A 21,523-nucleotide genomic window follows, 5' to 3' on the forward strand; every position below is an offset into this window, starting at 1 on the left:
CAAAGCTGACTTCGTAACTAGCAGTCAGCAATTAATCTTGGAAAGTTTAAGCTGTCCTTGCTGAACAACTGCCAAGTGACCTGTTCTTGCACTTTTCCTTTCCAGGTACAATATGCAACATCCCAGGAAAACACAAAGTCTGAATCAAGAGGCTTTGTTTTGCTGAAAATAGTTTTACCACTTGTGTGCTGACTCCCTGTATCTTCCCCTGCCATGCAACACCATTTCATTTCTCCCCAGAAAACATGATTTCAGCTTTTCCTCACTTTCCTGAACTGTAGGAAACCATCGTTGTAAGAACAACTGGAGGCCAGTGACAAACTAACTGCAGTGAAATCTTTTCATTTTTGCAGTCTGCGGGCCCCTCTCCCATTAAATAAGCACACAAAATTATAAATGTGAAAATTAACCTTTGCTTCCAGCACGAAATAGCAACATTTCTGGAAGAGAAATAGGACATTCAGGCAAGAATACTCATTATTTTATGCTTTTCAAGATCAAGCTAAGAGTCTGGAAGCTGTACATAGTATCGTAGCAAACATGAAAACTATAACATTACTCGCAAGTTTTCAGGTCTTCAGCTAGCCAGAGTGGCGTTTGTTTTGTTGATGCTCAGGGTAATTTAAATGTTGTGGTATCAGTAATGAGAGCTGTGAATGATGCATGAAATGACACAATTTCTGCGCAATGCACGGAGGGAATACAATAATTACTTTATTCTACTTTGTGCCAAATCATCCAGACATACCCATCCCTCCACACAGCACTTCCATAAAAGTCTACCTGGTCTCAAAATTTCACCATTAAAATTCTGGGTTTGTTGCAAATTTCTTTGTGGTTTTTTCTCATCTTACATTAAATCATCTTTCAAATCCCAGAAAAGAAACTTTGGTTACACTATTCTTCCTGAAGACTATTAGAAGGCTGATCAACACCTAGGAAGATAAGATGTTGCCAGCTAAAGCCAAGGATGGGGAAAAGGAAGGCAGCATGAGGGCATGGAGAATCTGCGTGTCGCCAGCAGAGCTGGAGACCAGGCAGGAGAATCTTTCCTGGTGGTTTTATAAATTTCTCCACAGGTGAACAAACATTAACAAATACATTAAGAAAAACATTAAGGAAATAAAGTCTTGTGCTTGCTGTCTCACAAGTCAGTAGCAAAATTTCCATTGACAGCAGCTGCAAGCCATGGAGCACAGGGCTAAACTACAGTTTCCATTCACTGGCATTTCTGAGCTACTCAGCCTAGTCCTGAATAAGATCTAATTATTATTAAAAATGGAGTAATGCAGAAAAAATATTCCTGATTTATTCAAGCATCTTAAAAATATTCCTAAAATAATTTCTGTTACTTATAGTCTCAGGGAAGATAACATACAAAGTACAGCTGAGATGTATTTAGGTTTTTATATGACCGGGGATAGACTTAGCAATTTGACTAAAAGAAGTAAAAAGTGTTAATGCAAAGTCCTTTTTGCCCTTGATGTCACAGATGCAGCAAAGTACCATTCTAGCCTTTTCTTAAGACTTGAAATACCTACAAAATAGTGTGACATTTAATGTCTCTTTAAAATGAAAAGTTTTCCTTTGACTGAAGAGCAGAGAATGCTTAATGAAATCAACATGACTGAAAAATACTAATAATAAAACAAAAAAAAAAAAGTTATGATTTGTTCTTTTAGCTGTCAAAGGTATTTCCTATGAATTATTTCTCAAAACCCAAAATGTCTAGCTAGATAGCTTTCTGAAGCGAGGCTGATTTCTTCCAAACGTGTTTTCCTCCTTAGGAATATTCATTTTGAAAAACTAGGAAACAAGCTTATTGTCAAAGATGTCTTCTTTCCTTTTCTTGCTATTCTAATCATCCCAATTCAATCCTCACTTAATGAATAAAAGTTGTTCTCCATTATTTGATTTCCTGGGTTCATGATCTATTACGGAAAGAGGTGAAAACTAAAGTAATAGTTGACAATTCAACTGTTTAGTTTTTATTTGAAAAGTCAACTAAAGTAATAGTTGACAATTACTGTGATCAGCACGACCAAGGTAACTAGTAATCAGACTGGCCAGAATTACCTTATTACTTTTTTTTTTTCTTTAGCTTGGACGATTGCAATTCTTGTCTGTTAGGACTGTCCCTTTGGATCAAAAATGCTTTAATAATATACACAGAAATTCTCTTTTAAGTAACTGGAAGAACAGTTACTTGAAGATGGTGTTTGAAAAGCTTTGTCCTATTTGAACAACTAAATTTTTTTTATTGTCTTCAGTGCAGTTGATTTTGTAGACTTTTGCATCTTACACAGTGATAACATCCAGTGCCTGGAGAAGCAAAATTAGGGACTCCGGACTGATCCAGCTGTTTGTATCTCCAGTAACTCTTTCAGGAGCCAAGAACAGCAATATGGATCTTGGAAAGCCATGCCAACTGCACCACCCAAAGTTACTGTGGGTGTGTTGCATCTTTCTATAACTAAATTGCCAGCAGGTAAGATGAATTTTTCTAGCACTGAATAAGGAATGACTGAGTTAACAGCAGTTCAAAGCTTCTGTAGAACTGGTCTATTCTTTCCTTAAAAACTTTTCTATATTTTGAGACAGATGATTTAATCAAACCAAAGTGACATTGTCTTAATGGTCGTTAAAACATGTATGATAATATCTTTTTTATATTAACATATGCAATTTTTTAATCATAGAATAATTCAGGTTGGAAGGGAACTCAGGACGTCTCTAGTTTAACCTGCTCCTCAATATGGGTCGGGTCAGTCATAAGGTCGGGGCTTTATCCAGGCAAATCTCCAAGGACAGAGACTGCACAACTTCTCTGAGCAATATGTTCCAATACTTGACTGTCTCAATCCATTTGGACTCCTTGTTCTTTCAGTTTATGTCCCTTGCCTCTTATCTTCCCACCAAGCACCACTATAATAACAGAAAAGAAATAAAAATAGAAATAAAATTTAGAACATTACACCTTACCTGAACTGAGATGTGGCACCATCCTTTGAATATTCCAGGTGCAACCCCAGAATTTTTTTACCTTCTCCAGACAACCTGGCCAAGAGCTCCAGTCCCTGAGTCTCCCAGCATGATGTCCGAATGAAAGATGGCAACAACTGATCTAGCTACCCTATACCTCCTTTTCAATCAACACCACAGAGGGCACAGACCAGCTAATGCTAAGGAAACATATAGATTAAGATGCATGAAGAGTGCTGAAAAATGCAACTGATTTTTTCCATTGCCTATAAAACTTAGCATGAGATGAATTCCACTCTTTTCATCTGGCTTTACAGTTTACAGTTCCCAGCACTGGGGAATGAAGGTAGCAAACAGTGTGGATATCCACAAAATGATTTAAAAAGACATGATAAAGCTTGTTAGCATTCATCCAGAAGCCCCTTTTGGTGGGATTCATCTCACCACACTGCGGACATCTGAGTTAGACAGCTCCATCTCCACCAGTTCTCCAACTGCCTGCTGAGACACTCTTTCAGAATGAAACGAATCACATCTCAGGGTGCCAGCTGACTTCAGTTGATGATCTGAGATATCTCAAATGAGATGAGATAAAGTGAACTGTGCACCCATTTGACTTTCTCTTTTTGCTGCCCCAACTGATGGACAGGTGCTGAACTTCCAGAGATTAGTTATTCCATAGTCAGTGGTAGGACCGGGCAAACATCATTAGTCACCAACAGACCGTGAACACATAAAAATTCTAGGCTTGCCTTATATTACATTCCTTTCTTGATGAGTACTTACAGGACAAGACTTCTTAGCAATTAGTGAAGTGTTAAGTCACATTTTCTTTTCCATGGTAAGGGTGGACTAATTTTCAGCTACTTTGCTATCATAAATAATTTAAATCTGTGCAGAGATCACTTTCGGTAAGTGCTTGAGCAAGTCAATTGACAAGTTGTCATATGGCCAGTTGCAAGCACTGAGGAAGTTAAGATACTCTGTGGCACCACATGAATCTGAGAGAAAAGAGCTGAAAAGCTTTTAATGACCATAGGCTAGTGCATGGCTGTAGGAGTTAGGGTGAGTTAGGTATAATCAGCATAGTTATTAGCATAAGCCCATGAACTTTAACTGGTAGCTTTGATGTGCCCAGGGAAGTAGCCAAACCATGGAAAGCAAACTGCTCGTCGTCAAGGAGTGCAAAAGTGTTCAGAAGTGGCCAGAATAAGGTTGTGAAGGCCAACAGTAAACGGGACAATGACAGCACAGTTTGAAGTGAGTACATCAGCGAGGCATCCCCTACCCATGCCCATAACAAAGGACAGTGGGGGCAGAAGACAATGAAAGACGGGTGGGAAACACCATGACTCAACACCAGGATGCCAGACCATCTCTCCAACCTCTGAGGAACCCAGGGTGTGGAGAAGACCCCAGGAAACCCCACAGCCCAGGACCATGCACGGCATGGCTGGAGCTGCAGTACAGGGAAGCAATATGCTCACCAAACAGCACGTGCCTGTGACTGAAGTGTGCTGAGAGCCAGGTCCATTGATCCTCCACACTGTGGTCTTATATGGTGACAACTGCATAGAGACTAAGATAATAATGTCCTTCCCATGCTGTTACTGAGAAGATTGACCGGTTTCTGGGCACAGATGACAGGGTATTAAAGCTCAGGTGTGCAGTTTTACAAAGCAAAGAGAAGAGACTCAGCCCTCTCCTAACCTGAATATTATGTGTGCTTAGAAAGCCCAAGTGAAATGGAACATATCTCAATTTTGAAGTGCCATACCATGAAATATCGGCTGGTCTGGGGACAGATTTAAGAAGCAGGGCTGGACAGCGTGAGTTCCTCATTCTTCAACCCCATGAAGAAAGGAAGAGGAGGAGGAAAAGGAGGAGAAAGGGAAATTCATTCATTTCACCGAGCTTGGCAGGCTGGGTCCTGCCAAAGGGACGGCCGTGGAAGGAAGGAGCATGTGCTGCAGGTTACATTCAGCAGCCAGGAGAGGGGCAAGTTGTGATTTTTAACCACATATTTTCTATAATGCTGTACTGAACCGCCTGTGGAGTTTATGGATATTCAAGCTTTGCAGCAAACAGTGGGGATCTGAACTGTCTTCAGCCTGAAGGAATGAGAACGAAGCTCTCACTGCCTGCAGCCAGCCAGAGGCTAAGGGCACCTATGTAAGAGTTGCTGCAACTGTATTCATGTGACATTAATAAATGGTAACTTGTTTTTTTTGCAATTCAGATTTAGGGCTCTAAAGGCCATACTGCTGATACATCAGATTTTTTTCTTGTCACATGCGAGCAGTGTTTCAAATGTGGTTAATGTGATTAATGGTTCTATAAACTTTTAGCTCATATTAATATGACTTGATTGCAACTAGCAAAAGCTATAGAAAGTCAGTGAAATACAGAGATCGGATTTTGGACTGATACCATTAACAGAAAATACTAAATGCACTGAAAGTATCACAGATTTGCTGTTTTGTAGTTCTGAAGATTGGTTTCATCATGTACATTTTGATACAGAAAGGTCTTTTAGCAGCTGAATATATGCTTTAGAGGACAAAACTTCAGATACAATATAAAAGAAATGTTTCTCCCCAAGATCATAACAGAAGTGGTCCATGAAATAAAATCTGGAAAAAAACACCCCTCCTGTTAATAAAAGAGTGAGAAAACTTTTCACATCAGTTTGCAAAACAAACCCCTCTTGAATATACAATTTAAATTTTGATTGCCAGAAGTTCAGGGATTCCACAAGTTGTACAAAATTTTCAAATTACATGGTCTTTTGTTTGCCACATTTTTCTACACAGAAACATTTTTCTAAATAAATTAAAATGTATCTAAACAGAAGCCAGTTCTGAACAACCCACTTGCACACCTCGTGTCATTATTAGGCTCCTCACTTTTCATGATTAACTTTATGATTTGCCCTTCTCATCCTACAGAAAGAAATCCAAATTTCAAAGAACTTTTCTCCATTGGTATGGAAAATAGCCTCAGGTTAAGTCAAATAATTAGAAAGAAAATCAAGATGTAGTACAACAAAAAATCAAAACTTATGAAAGATGACAAAGGAACAGTACTGGTACCATGGGATGAACCTCCAGAGCACCTGGTTCTCTGAGGTCTCTGTACTGGTTACGTCCACAAGTTTATCATCCCTATCAACCTAATAAAGCACTTTCCTATATTGTACAGCTCTATTCCACTTAAAATCATTTCTCAAGAGGCTTACCTGTTGTCTCTGTGGTGAACTGAACACACATAAACCACTCCGAGCAGATAAAAGCTTTTGCAGCTGCTTCAAATGCAAACCTGAAATGTTTAATATCTTCGGCTTCATCAAAGCAAACAGACCATTTCTGTGAGTTTTAAAAGACTGCCTTCTTTTCTATTGTGCATTCACCACCTAACAGCAAATTGTATGTTCTTCTGATTGCATAATTTGTTAATTTGCTTCCCCATCAATATTCATGTATTAGTTTATCTGCTCCAGTTTATCTCGATAAAAGCATTCAGCAAACACAGCCCAGCATATTCCAGAATTAAAACAAATTCAATTAAGCCTTTTTAAACAAAAACCACATTCATTTAAAATAAGATCCATTCTTCTTAAGTCTCAAAAAATAAATGTTAGTATCAGAACAATGTTACTAAGCATAAACCTATGTAAGAGAGACTAATGTTACAAAACTTAATGTTATTGAAATTTTTCTCTTTACTTTGAAATAAGTATTATAACTAAAGAATCTGAGATTTGTATATAAAATATATCTCTGCCACTTTTATGCATAGAAGAAAACCTTCCTTATATACCTACTCACTCTTCTATGTGTTATTTTTGACCCTAGTTAACTCATCTCAGCAAAATAACAAGTCAGAAACATAGGGGAAACCCCTGTGCAAGCATATTGCACAGGAGAGAATAAATACTCACTCCTCCCCACTTTCATTTTCTTTTACACGCCACTCACCCAGAAAAAAAAAGTTTCTGCTCAGGTCCTTTAAAATCCTTCAGGCAAATAAAAGGTCACTGAATCCTGCAGGAGACCCTACCACAAACCACCTTTTTTCTAAGAAGAGAAAGTGCAGCAAACCACAGGACTTACATTATTTTCCATCCTGCTCAAAGGAAGGTTCAAGGAGTCACTTCTTTCTATGCAAGACAAACATATCTCAGCCCAGTTATCTTCCAAGTAATAGTTGGAAAAAGCTCCTCACTGCCTTTACCATCCCTATGACCCCTTTCAGCAATCCCTCGCCACTCTGGCAATACTCTTCCTTCAGGAACTGTGTTATTTGTACATGGGGGGTGCGGAGGGAGGCGTCTATTTAGCCATCAGAGTAACTGATGTGATTATACAAGGTCTCACGGGAAAGGCTGTAACCTCAGTAAGCAAAGCTGGGGAGGCTCTGAGCTGAGTATTTCTTTAAGGTATTGTTCCATCTCTGGATTTCTGAGTGTCTCACAGAAAATCGGGAATGAAGCAGAGCAAAGTAGACAGGAAAGGTGGGGGAAATGTGTCTGTCAGCCTCACAGTGAGAGCTGTCTGTACGGTGACAGTATTTTTATAAAAGACATTGGCCTTTATATTTTATTTGAATATTTCCACTTCAGTGCTCTGCTTTAGTAAAGTCAGAAAATGTGCGATGCTGAATCTATAAATTAAACTGAAAGACTATGACTGAAGCTGGGTAGAAGGCAGGAAAACTGATGACTGTTACCTCTCTGTATCTGTCTGCGTATACTTGTACGTATATGTGTGTATGTATATACACACATATATATAAATTAAATGCCAGCGCATCTTTATGATTCAGATTAATTATATACAGATGATGATATATGCAAGGAGCAGGTGAGGAACCTGGAAGAGTTCACTCACTGCTGGAACCTGCAACTGCTCCACGGCTGAAGCCGCTGTTGGGTAGGACAGGAGAGAGACTATCTTTGCGGCTATGCCTGCTCTGCTAGAAAAGAGGGACAGGGCTCATCCTCTGGCCCTGAAGCTAAAAGGCACAGTAAACTTCTGTCCGTAAACCTAAATTTTCTTATTCTTCAATAACAGGGAAGTAAAACGAGAGTCCTCCCCTCTGAGGAGGGACCTGTGCAACTTTGGAGGTTCCTGCCACTCCTGCAGGAGAACCAAGATTCCTTTTACTGACTGTACCCGTTTCTCCGTGTGGTTTTGTTTAGGGACAGAGCATGACCTTGCTTACAGTCTGATCCAAAGGCTCCTGAGTGCAGTATTTCTGAATTACCCAGCCGGCGGAAACTTTAAGGCAGAAGGAAGACATCTTCTTTGCATTAAGCATTGGCTGCACAACAGGAAAATTTAATCACCAGACACTGGAGAGAGAAGCTAAGGCTGACACATTCATTTCAAATTACGCTTTGCTTTCAGGACATCTAATATTTCACCTAGGTAAAATGGGATGAATCAAAGGAAGGAAAGCCAAGTGACCCCTGGATAGAATATGAGATGGTACCTCTGCAGCATGAGAACGCGTTAAAGATACGAACACTGTCTAGACCCAGAAGATCTGGGTGCTGGATCCTTCCCTATGCTAAATACAGTCAGGATCAATATAACAATTGGTTACCCCATCTGTATTTTGTTCTTAGCAGTTTTGGATGAGGTAGAAGAGACACCTTCAAGAAAATAGTCTTGCGATATACTGAGACAAATGCTGTTTTATTTTCTGTGGAATTTGGGTTGACTGATTGCCAATCTCCCTCTATCTTTAAAGTTACCTTCTTTCAAAGTATGTAGGACTGTAAGAAATGGGGGAAAGGAGTCATGATGGTACACCAGGTCTCTAGCTTTAATGCACTGGTGGAACATTGTCATCTTTTGGCAAAATCTTTAGTTCACTGGGCTCTGAATTTAATGACAGTGTTGATGTAGGAAATTAAATTATGTCTTGGATGCTTTGGACAGGGCACTGCTCAGAAGGTTTCATGTCATGGGAAGAAGCACATCTGTAATGATCAGAAGGACTATTCACAAATGAAATTAGGAAGCCTCATGGCAGGTTAAAACAGAGAAGAGATTTATTAATCCATCTGACTTCACAATGGTCACCACTATCACACTTTAAACACTTTTAAATACATCACCTACAGTAAGTAGCATGGTCGGATCAGTCACACGAATCTCAGACTTCATGACACAAGCTCAGTTCATATTATCTCTTGTTCCCTGCAAGCTGTCTGTCTTACATAGCTTTAAACCCATTAATTTTATGAAGTTTGAGCTGTCTGAAGCTTTGCTTACCTACCCATGAAGATGGGTAAAGTTCACCTCCTTTGTATAAACATCTGCACCTTGCATTCATGTGGAGGGAACAGACAAATAATAAATATAGATTTAAAAATATATCTATGCCTCCCAAAGAAATATATGGATGTCCAATAGGATTTTCAGTGCCTGAATGACATTGCGAACAATATGATGTAAGCTTATAATCACTTTTAAGAATGCCACTATAAAGTGTCTCTAACATCACCTACATAGATAACTTTCATATCCATCTCCAGTGCTAATTTACTCGCATTTCACCCAAAGTTATAGACAAAAAGCAGACTTGATGCAGTGGCTAGTCTTGCCTTCGTCCCTATTAGCTTCGTCCTCTGCTTTGGGGGAAAGATAGCCTGCAGTTTCTAGAGGCAAGAAGGAATTTCTGTCATCTAAGGGTGAACAAAGACAGTGGGTTGATTGGCACAGATGATGTGCAGCTGTAGCTGTTCCTGCAAGGTGGTTAAATAGCTCTGAGGAGTAGGGGAAGAGAGCCTGGATGGAGGAGGAAAAACCCTGATGTAGCAGACACAAGGAGCAATGTGGTCTGGAGGATCAGCATAGACAGTAGAACCTGACAAAGTGAAGCCCTGTTGCAACCTGCTAGCTTTGCCTGTGCTGCGATAGTCATCTATGGGTGAAGAAAGCAGGAATGGCATCTCGGGTCTATATCTGACTTTCCCAGGTCATTGTACTAACCTTGAGATGGGCAAGTTACTTGCCAGCTCTGGCCCAGGCTGAATCAGAGATAAGCTTAGCTCTCAGTAATTATGAATATCCCAGGGTGTTTTCAAAGGGCACTTTCTCCTCCAGGTTGCATTCAAGGTACATCCCTCGGTGGCGGTGGCGTACAGAGTTATCCAAGCCCTTTGATGACCCATGATGAAGAGATAACCAAATCAACTGTAGCAGTCAATGAGTTTTACCCCGTGACTGCTTGGCAAAGGAGGTGCCTCACATCATCCATGCTGGGAAGGGTCACAGCTCCCTGCAGAGCCTGCAAAGGGCAGCAAATCCTTGGAGACTGCAGAAATGCCTAATTGCAATAGCTGAACAAAATGCATGTTTATTTAACAGTGAGAGAAGCAGTTATCTAGGCTCTGTTGACCACACTGATGAAATCTCCCCTGAGTATAAACAGGAATCCAGACATGTCCCACCTCCTTTTAAATGTATGGGGAGAAAGTAGAGATTCCCTGCTGGACAGGGAAGGGTGAGGCACCTTTGGCATTGACTTTTGCTCCCCTGTCCGAAATTAAATCCTCATTTTGCCCACTGAACTCCCAGCAAGGCTTTTTAAGCCCCCTCTCCTCCATCAGTAGGAAAAGAGAAAGATCTCCAACCTCAGCAAATTCAAGTTGATGAGAGCATCTGGAGGGAAATAAACCTCAAAGTAAAAGATATTTTAAAAAGTAGAAATGTAAATGCTGCTGCGACAAAATTTCAGCCTTGCTAAATGAAGAAGACGAGCCAAACACCATTACCCACTTGTAAAGAAAACATACAGAAATAGTCTTTAAAAAAATCAAGGTGTTTAGAAGGAAAATGTACAGAGGTATTTAAAAAGCCGAGCAATTTGCAAATGATACAGAAATGGCTTAATGGGATTAGGCAAATATTTGATGTTAATGGATATTTGAACTTGAGAAAAATTAATACTTAAAGACAAGCGAAATGTATTCATGTAATGTATGTTTGCTATTAGAAAAGAAGAATATTCATTAAATGTAAAGTAGTTTAATCTACAATAAAGCTGAATAGTCAGCTTAAAGTGAGATTCAAATTGCCCTTCAGTTTTACCCCCCACAGTGTAGCAGTAACTTTAAGGTAGGGAATGGTTACTTAAAACTAGTACAAACCAATTTAATTTCTTAGTTCCTTTTAAAATAATCTCCAACTTATTTTTGTGTGTTTCCTGATGATGTTGTAATTGGTATGTGTGTTCTTACCTATCCGTTATGGTAAATTATGCTGCTTCATAGCAATTTAAGAAATAATGAATGGAATGTAGATTGTGAAAAATTATATATCAGGTGTAGCAATCAGTCAGTATCTATCCAGGTTTTTATACCGATTTCATTGCTATAGTAACAGGGACACAATAGTGAATACAATGGCAGCTTTAATTGGGAGAAAGCTCATGAATTGCACAAGTGCAATCAATTTTTAATATGTCTGGGATCTCACACCACCACCAGATTTAGTAAAGATTATTTTCTGGTCCTTTCTGAAAAGTTCAGTATGATTTGGAAATCTTAACTGTGAATTCCTTTTGCATTTCACAATCATCTTCTTTTAAGGATACAGTGTGGGTGTCCGTTTTGTGACTGCCCCCAGGTTTCCATTTCATAAAGACGCACCCCCTGAACCATTTCAGCTGCACAATGTCAGGGAAAGGAGAGGAAAACCAAACAGAAAGCATTACTATCTAACGTGTAAAATAGACCTGAATTATTCATCTGGGAAAGGAAAAATGTCAGTGTTGTGATACCTTTTCTTCTCTGTTCCTAACAATATTTCAGCGTTAACACTCTTTGACAGATTTCAGATATGCAATGCAGAATTATATACTCGTTAATCAAAAGAAACCTTACATACTCCGAGCAGTGTACCTATGACTAAAACAATAAATGATAGCTTTTCGATTGCAAGTACTGTGATTTCTAATGCCAACCAAAACAGACTGAAAAAAATTATGTTGTAACTTCTGTGACTGTATTACTTCAGTATAACAATTTTGGTTAATTTGTATAAATATGAAAAATAAATGAAAAAAAACTGATACAGTTTTAAACAGATAAATTAAGGACCATTTTACCCTCTTTATGCTTTCTCTTTTGATAAAGAAATGACCATGATGAGATTTATATCAGAAAATTTCCATTTAGGGATGTGTCATTGATTGTTTGGGTTTTTGTAACACTTTTATAATACAACGGAGACTGAGATCTTCTGGTCAAGAGGGGAAACCCTTGTAAATTGCTGTTTATGGGATGAGTATTATTATACGTAGGGTTCATAGCCCAGTCTGAAACCAAGGAAATGATGCTGCAGAGAGCTTTTAGTGATTTATGAAGGCCTTTTACTGCACAGAGATTAGAATAGCTTTTATAATATATTACATTGCTGCTTTATTTTAAAAGAATAGCTGAAGCCATTTTCTGATTCACATAATAGTGAAGTCTAAATGGTATAAAGTAGTTAATTGGCGTTTTTGTCAAAATAAAGACCTAGTATAAAGGAATCTCATTTCCCTTTATCAGAGAATGAAATTATTTATTTTTTTTTAAATCATTGTGATGTAAAATTCAGACTCTTTTCAATGGATAATTGGTATTACAGAGTAACAGGAAATTGCTTTCTTTGTAAGTATGTATTAAAATCATTCTGTTACATACAGTACTCTTTAGCTTTCTAAATGGTCCGATGCACATTTCAATCAGGAAAATTTGCTTATCATCTACTCAAATGGAAAAATATGGATTGCTCTTTTCTCTCTCCTCAGTGGTCTATCAAAATAATACTAAGAGAATTAAGGTAGTGAAGTAAATCAAGTTAGAAAATTAATATTCCTAATACTATTTCATCAAGCAGCATTAAGCATATCTAGAGATTTTCCTAGCTGTATCAGACACGGGATATTTACTCTTTAAGAAATTTATTTTATCCATTATATCTCTATTTTTTTTATGAAGAAGCAAAGCACAAAAACCTGATTATCTGATGTAAATCAGAGGCAATTTCAGTTAGTTGAAGATATTACACCCTGGAATGAAGGTCCAGGTTGCTGAGGATACACTTTAGCCTTCAGGAGCAGCCAGTTGTAAGGACCTATATGCAGAGCACAAGTGGATAAGCAATTTAATACATACTAAGACGACTGACTAAAGCATCTGTTTGGCAGAGTATGGTGATGTAGAGACTGTATTATTCATCAGATTGGAATAGCTGAAAAAGAGTGTCAAATAAGCTTGGGAAATGAGGTCCTCTTCTATGTGCGAAACAGTTGTAAGAGAAGATCTAACCCAACAACCCCCAGTCGTTGCACCAGCCTCTGCACTCTGAAATACATTCGCGATTCTTTCCACCTGATCTGGAATAGAGGAGCCGATCACAACCTGCTATCTTCAACGGGTTTCTGCAGGAATTTTCACTGTTTCCTTTGAAATCTTGATAAAATAACTCTGCACCTACTACATAGCTCTGTGAGGTCTTTCTTCAGCATCTCCACCTCATATTTTTGGATTCCTGGCAATGGCTTTGCTGGCTCTGGCAGTCTGTGGTAAAAGAGAACTGAGCATGCAGTATTTTTTTCCCCAATTTTTGTACATTTTCAGTTGATCTTTAAAATTCATATGTAACAGAAGGAGTGTGAGAAGAGGCAGTCTTCATGGTCATGGCATCCATTCATTACCACAAGGCTTTCCAACCCAGTAGCCAGTTGAAGTAACTAGTAGCCAGTTGAAGAGCCCTAATCCTGCTGATTTGAATTAAGCGTGTTCATTCCCAGTGGGCTGCCCCAGCCCTCTGACTGAGGGCTCAGATACCTGCTCTTTTGCATGATCTCCCATTAAATCTGGCCTGGGAACAGCAGCAGCAATGACTTGGGGAAGGAAGAGAAGTTTTGTGTACAAGGAGCCACATTAATCACAGGATAAATATATGGGTATTTGAAAATTGAGAAAATCTTGTGTTCTTTGAGCCAAAAAGTAATGTAATTTGATGATAATAAAAAAATATTTAATTACCTTTTTAAATATATGAGGATGCTTTCTGTCATATCATATATATATATATATTTTTATTTTTATTTTTTTATTTTTTTAAGTTATGCCCGTGTGGAAATTAAGACCTTTCAAGCATCAGGTATCAAGAACTTTCTTTAAAGAACAACGGGAAATGACTAATACAAATACACAGTGAAGCCATTTGGTCATTTACACAAAGGAATCTTCCTCCAGCTCTTTAATGGACTAATGCATGTTGAATTGTAATGGGGCTAATTCGCTCAACACCTACTTAAGGAGAAGACTCTGGGGTGCCTGATTTTTCCCCTCTCTTGGGTCTGAAAAAGCAATATATTGCCTACCTGAAAGCATCTGTGACACTTTGATAGATACAGTGAGCTGCAGCCAATGCATAATTGGACGACGTTAAGAGAAGTGTCTGAAATTGCCTCTCAGAAGACATGCTTTAAAAGTATCAAATTCAACAAACAGAATGGACAAAATCTAGAATTTGTTTCATTACTCAATTTGCCCTCATCTTTTCAAGCTAAAACTAGAGCTTTGGATTTGTGGAAACAGGAACACACGATGGGAAGGTCAAAGGGATCTTCTGCTATTGCAATGTGTTGTTCTAAGCATCTGCACTTTGTCAGCCACAAGCATTTTTGTGTCAGAATAATATAAAGGCCAGAGGAAGCACTAATCTAAAATAACACCACTGCCTCGCCTGGATTAGTCATCTTCATATTTCTTGCAACACTTGAGCTTCATTAGCCTCCAAAAGATAAAATTCAAGCAATTTGTCTGCTGTAGTTGGGTCCTGTCATAACATAACATGAACACACAAGCATATTTACACATATAAAAGCTTAAATATGGTGGGGTTTTCCTGAATAAATGAAATGCCCTGTAGGTGGGGCCACACTTTTATGTTATTTTATAAGCACTTTTATTCTTAATGAATATACTTTCATTTCATACATATAAATGAAATAAGTTAATTTCATTAATTTAAAAGAATAAAAACATTTTCTAGGTACCAGACATGTAACACCTACAGCACAAGATGTTTAGAGGCTGGTTTAATTCTCATAGCTCAACCAGAACGTTTTTATCATGCAGTTTCTTGCAACACCTAAAATATAAAGAAATTAACATTGAAAAGGAAAAAAGGTGAGAAAAGTGAGAGGGAAAAGAAAGGAAGTGCTTGTATTTATCTACAAGTTTCATACAGCATTTTAGTTACTGAAATGGGGTTAATTTTCTTTTTTCAGTGAGGGAGGTTGACTTTTGACATAAAGTATCTTTTCCTCTGCAAACTGTACCATCAGTTCATAATACCAGACCTGGTGCACAGGGTAGGGATACTCTTTAAGGTAGCAAAATCCAACATTTTTCACACAAAATTAAAAGGCTTTATAGCAACCATTACTTTGGTATGTTAAAATATTTTATTTGGGGGATGTTGGGCCTGTAAACACTCTTTGGCTTGAAATTCAAACAAAAGCTGAAGGGATGGTATTAATAGCTGGGTTTGATTACACCCAGAATCTTAAAACTGTTGGGATTTATGGGAATACACAAGTATGCTTCCACTCTTCACTTACAGTGTTGGGGAACCGTAGGACTGTCTTTTTGTATTGATCGAGGCACACATACCCCTTATCATCCCATTGCCAAGAGTCTGGCAAGGGCAGACCTTATCTTACAGCATTTCTGAGGATTTACCGCTCTTCCTGGAGTCTGAGGCCAGCCACAGACTTTTCCCTCTGCTGTGGTAAAGGACTTGGGCATTCAACTTTGCATTGAGTAGGACTGGCCCTAGCAAGAGGCCAGCAGCATTATAAACCCAGCAAACACCTTTATGCTCTGCAACACCGTAAAGAGATGGAAGAAGATGAAAGCCTTACAAGAGGGATGGAAGGACATTTGGTTATGTGGAGAAGGTGGTTTATAAAATTGCCTTCAGAAAGCCAGAAAGTGTCTTGTGAGGAAGTGGCTTATTATTCCACAGGCATTTACAGTGATCCTCTTTTTTTAAATCTATGAAACGCGGGCACTGTTTAAGCAGTGGCCAGGAAGCCAGGTTTCAGCCATTGCATTTTCCCCGTGAGAAATGGCTTGTTGGACAGCATGTGTGGGGCTATGATGTGGCACTTGGAAATGATAAGCCTCTGCCAAAGAGGCCCATGGTTTTCTCCTTTACTACAGCTGGAGGTAGGATTCAAATCCACTAATTAGCATCATCAAATCAGGAACTCTGGAGATAGATTTCACTTTACTTATATATTATTCATGGCATGCTATGAAACATTATGAAGTTAATTTAATTGCCCTGCAATTAAAATACCTGTTTCTGTATACATAGATAAACATACAAAATTCATAACCTTAAGATGGCTGTTGTCACTGTCTCTATAAACATTAAGATGAGCAAACAGGTTCTAAAATTGTAAATTTTTTTTCCAGTTGCCCCATCTTTAACAACTAGAAAAGCCCTTCTCTAAATATTTGCTCATTTATATTCCTGACTGGATAATTGCAGAAACAACAGCCATGCCTGGGTGGCAGAGTCCAATACTCTCTGACCAGATCCTTTTAGATCTTCCACTCATGGAAGGTGTGAACTTTAATATAAAATCTACTGATCTGAAGGTATTTGACATTATATGGGATTTTCAATTTAGCAGATTGATACCTAATATGCTGAAATTGGAATACAAATGTAAGGTTACACTTAGCAAAATTCAGCAATTGCAACAGACAGTTCAATCACAATACTAGTGGGATCTCTGTTACCCTCTCTAGGACATTTGCCACCATGATGCCAGGTGTCCTCAGTCACTGTGAAGAAGTTTGCTGGCAGAAGCACCTCAGTTTCATTTCTCTCTTTGAAATTCTTTTGTACCTGTTCTGGTTTTATACTCTCTGTTGAGCTGAGCCAGATACACACTACCCCCCTGCTCCTCTTACTGGCTGAAGAGGACGTTCCCTTTTAATGTACTCAGGGGGAAACACTTCCATCACCAGCTGATCCACTCAACTGTTGATGGCTGTTTATCTAAAACAAAGGCCACCCTCCAGCCCCTTTTATGTTGAAGCTGGCTTTCTCTGCAACAGCTTATGGTCAGTCTCACCCTACCTCATTCCCTGCGCCTCCTGGGCACATCACCCTTGCCCATCTCCTCTGAGCCCATCTCATCATAGGGTTTTATTTAATTATACAGGGAGCAAACACCTTTGCCCTGGACTGAAAATGGGGTAAATGTAGAAAACTGAGTTGGGCAATTATCGGTTTTAACAAAAGATTTTTTTTTGGCAGCCAGGTATATCTATGCATGTCACCACACACATAATGAAACAAAACAACATAATGAAACAAAGTAACACTGAGATACATTTTGATTGTAAAAAACAACTTCTTTTTATTTAATATGGTATTCAGCTGAAGCAGAAAACCAGCTTAAGCAGTTTAAACATTTACGAGTTTAAGGCTGACACTGCAGGCTGTAAACTGATCAGAACATACAGCATAAACATTTAGAGATTCTCAAATAGATGCCAACTAGTCACATGAGCAGCAGAATGAACAAACCCCTTTTCCTATGACTTTGTATTCTGTTGGTGGGTTCCCAGGTGTATCAGAAAGTGAGGCTTGCACTGACTTTATCCATGCTCATACATTAATACTCTCTCTTTCCTATCTGGATGTTTTGGGTGCTTGTCATTTGGATTATTGGCTGCTCTTTAAAGGGATGAGCCCCCTACTCATGGGAAAGCAGGAGACCTTAACTGTAACCCATTATATTTTACGTTCTCGCAGATATCAGACATTCTACCTTTTGCACAGCTGGCAGACAAAACAATTTATAGGAGGAAGCTGAAGGTAAGGAGGGTGGACACAATGGACATAAGCGGAAGGATTCTATTGAATGGGATGTCAGAGAGCCTGAGAAATGAGTGGTGGGCGCTACATACATGTAGGGAGAAAGTGAGTGCCATTGTCTGAAGGTGCTGTGGTGGGATTTTATTGCTGCTATTTAGGCTAAAAGTTACTGTGATTTTATTGAAAAGGAGGAGACATTTTCTATAGATGCTGTTCAGAAGGAGGGGTGGGAGTGGAGAAGGCAATATTGATGTATTTTGGTGACTTTTTATGTCCAGATATTGCAGTATCTGTCTTCTAACACAAACATGCATTTCTGGCTGCAACAGGTACAAGCTTCACGAGTAGAAGCAGCAAAAAGCATACCAGGTGAAGAACAAAAGGACGACTTGCTCTTTGCCTCATTATATCTGTGTTGTTACTCCAGCCATAGCCACACAAAGCTATAGATAATCGAAGTAGTGGTATGAACTCTTTGCTGATAAATTCTGTAGAGACTGCTAAGACTGGTAGCATAGTACAATCATTATTAAAATACTATTTCCAGTTCTACTCTCTTCAAGAAAAGTATTAATATATAAAAGAAAATTCACATGATACTTGATCTTTCCAGTGACTAATTTGTCTTCAGGGACAAATTCTACTCAATGTTTGGTTAGCAAAGTAGGGTGGCTGTTGCCCTAAGTCTAACCTAGGAACCTCTAACCTTTGAATGTTCCTGCATAAGTCCTCTTCCCTGGAACTTGGAGAGAAGAGGAAACTGCATTGCCCTCAATCTGTCCAGAACTCTAGCAGCTCTGCATTAAGCTAATGACTAGTATTAAGATCCGCTTGGCCTGTCTCGCGTTAGCTCCATGGAACCACGAAGCAGATAACTGCAACGGATTTGCCCAAACAGCTATATTTTCCTGAGGGGTTGCCAAAACATCTCTATTGCTCTTTCAAATCTTTCTACAGATCAATAAAACCACTTACTAAGTTGATGCCTTCACATATTTTCTCTGGACTTGGCAGAGAAAAAAGCCTAAACTTGTGCCACCACATTCAGCTCTGAAACCACTCAGTATCTTTATCCCAATATTTTTAATGGATGGGGGTACCAAAGAAACTCTCAGAAAGACATCTGACATGAAGTTGGAGAAGTTACAGAGGAGTCATCAGTTGATTCCAGAGGTGGATAGGTAAGAAATCTCTTGTTAATTTGCACTCATTTGTCACCTTATCGTACAGACAGTCTAGAACTGCATGCCCAAAATAATACTGATCAGTATAGACTCAGACTCACAGATAATACATATGGCTGTTGAGGAATGTGATGTGGGTAAGTCCTGTTCAGCCATAATATTTAAGTTTGAAAATCGTGTGGCTGCTGTCATGGCATCATAGAGTAATTTAGATTGGAAGGGATCTCTGAAGTTCAACTAGCCCAACTCAAGGCAGATAGACCTGCAAAGGTAGATTCAAGTCTGGAGGTAGATGAGGCTGGTCAGTGTCTTTCTAGTCAAGTTCTGAATTTCTCCAAGGACAGAGATGCCAAAACATCTCTTCTCAAATTGTTCCAAAGTTTATCCACCCTCACTGTGGATTTTTTCCCTAATATTTAATCAGAATTTCCCCTGTCGGAACTTGTGCCTATTGACTACTATCTGTATCACTGTGTACAGCTGAGTTTGGCTCTCACTTCTCGACAACTACCCATTAGGTAGTTGAAGCCAAAAGTAAGATCCACACTTTCACCTTTTTTTCTTCAGATTGAACAAACCAATCTTTCAGCTTTTGCTCATATATCTTGTGATCCAGCATCGTGATGCCCCTCCACTGGACTTGCTCCAATAGATCTCTTGTTTTGAGGAACCCCAAACCAGACAATACTCCAGTTGCATTAATTTGCAACAGATGTGGAATTTGATTCTTCATCATTTATGACTACCACTTGGTAGCAGAGCACTGGAAAGCTGTGGTTGAATTAGTAAAACCTGAGATAAACTGGGACAGAATGTGCCCATTCAAAGCAAAACTCAGACCACTTTGTTGCCAGACTGAGGATGAAGTAGGAATTTTCCTTCTGTTCAAAGTATCAGAAATACTGGACATTTTTTTTCTTCCAGTGTAGATTGATCAAACAATTTGCTGGGACATGCTTATGTATTTCTTAGCAATATAGACCTCTAAGATACCAGTGAAATCTTTTTTTTTTTTTTTTTTTTTTCTTTCATTATATAGTTTTCACTTCTGGACCTAAAATCTTCTGTTTGTTAATGTGGGCCAGGAAAGCATAACAGATGTTCTTTTCAGCCTTCCTAGATTGCCAGTAACCCCTGAAGTGTGTATTCAATATACCAGATAGCTCTTTCTCATCCAAAGTTCATCTCTTCTCCCCATCCATTTCCATTCTCTTTTTCTGAACTACTATTTCATGTTCAAGGTTTCTTTTGCACCAGCTTTTTCCAAACAGTCGACCTAACCTTTTAGTTGAACCATTTCTTGTTCTTCTAATCTCTCATTTCAGGCTATCCTACTCTTGCTAGAAGTGGATGACACTTAGAGATACCAAAGGGGAAGGATCATTACACCAGTATTTGGTTAGTCGTCACATTCTGTCGTTTTTCTTACCTTTATCTTGCACCTGTGATGAGATACTGTGGTAAGTGAATTGGCTAATGGGATTACTGACACTGCATTCTTATTTTCCTTATGTTTCTGTATCACTCTTGGTGCTGATAAAACACAAGGTGGGAAATGATTTGTTTATAATGTTACTAAAAATATTAATAACTAAGAATTTGTGAATTCAGCTACTAAAACTGAAGACAGTTATCCAAACGTAGGAATAAATGAAGAAGCCATATGATTTGCTCCAGGTATGAGAAAAAAGAGAAGGGAGAGATGGTCGAATGTCAAATAGTTCTTCCTTCCACACCATTATCTACATGTAAGAGTGAGTTAGTTAACACGCACGTAAGTTTTGGCTTGCACAGGCAGCCATTGCATGGGCTTCCACTGCACAGCCCTAGCAGACAGTAAGTTACACTGATGTTAAATGAGAAAAGGGAAGAAGGCTGAGAAACCACAGAGAAGGCTCACTGGGGTGAGACCTGCCCAAAACACAGTGATCCCACCTGCCAAGACAGCAATGTACTTGCTGGATTAGGTCTCAGTGACTACAATATATCTGTTCAGTTCTCCAAGGTATCTCCAAGGCAGCTCCAAAGCAGAAGGGGATCGGTATCTGGAATGGTGCTACTGGTCAGCAGATACTCTGGGATAGGGTCTAGGGTGTTCAGATGGAAGGTAGTCCATGATCTGGAGAGCAGAAGAGATGGGCAGCTTTGCACATGCCAGGCCCTTTTTATTGTTCAGCTCTGTGAAGCAACTGGCAGAACCTTTCCTTGGCTGGTGAGACAGAGAAATGCCAGAAAGTAAATTGATAAAGTCTGATGAAGCAAGTCTAAGTCAGACTTGCTATTAGCTGGTGGTAGTTAACAATAGTCTTTAAACACAATTCCTCCATCTTTGTAACTTTTTTCATAAATATTGAAAAAAATGGTCTAGGTTCAGTTTCACTATTTGATAGACCTCCATCGCTTCTAGTCATAATCCTGACCCCTGCCTAAAGATGCTGCAGT

The 21,523-nt window shown here is 39.0% G+C and overlaps 1 protein-coding gene across 4 annotated transcripts in view; it reads right to left on the reverse strand.

Moving 5' to 3' along the window:
• LOC121087643 (sodium channel protein type 5 subunit alpha-like) overlaps positions 1–7,239 on the reverse strand; it is a 46,868-nt gene extending 39,629 nt beyond the window's left edge. For 3 of the 4 annotated variants that reach the window (XM_040592917.1, XM_040592914.1, XM_040592918.1), the window contains exon 1: positions 7,095–7,239. The gene's annotated coding sequence lies outside the window, so the exon portion shown is untranslated. Of the gene's footprint in view, positions 1–6,220; positions 6,301–7,094 lie in introns of all 4 variants that reach the window. The other variant, XM_040592915.1, reaches the window with a different exon arrangement.
• Between the last annotated feature and the right edge of the window lie 14,284 nt (positions 7,240–21,523).

This window comes from Falco naumanni, chromosome 4 (genome assembly GCF_017639655.2).
Source record: "Falco naumanni isolate bFalNau1 chromosome 4, bFalNau1.pat, whole genome shotgun sequence".
NCBI classification, from domain to species: Eukaryota; Metazoa; Chordata; class Aves; order Falconiformes; family Falconidae; genus Falco; species Falco naumanni.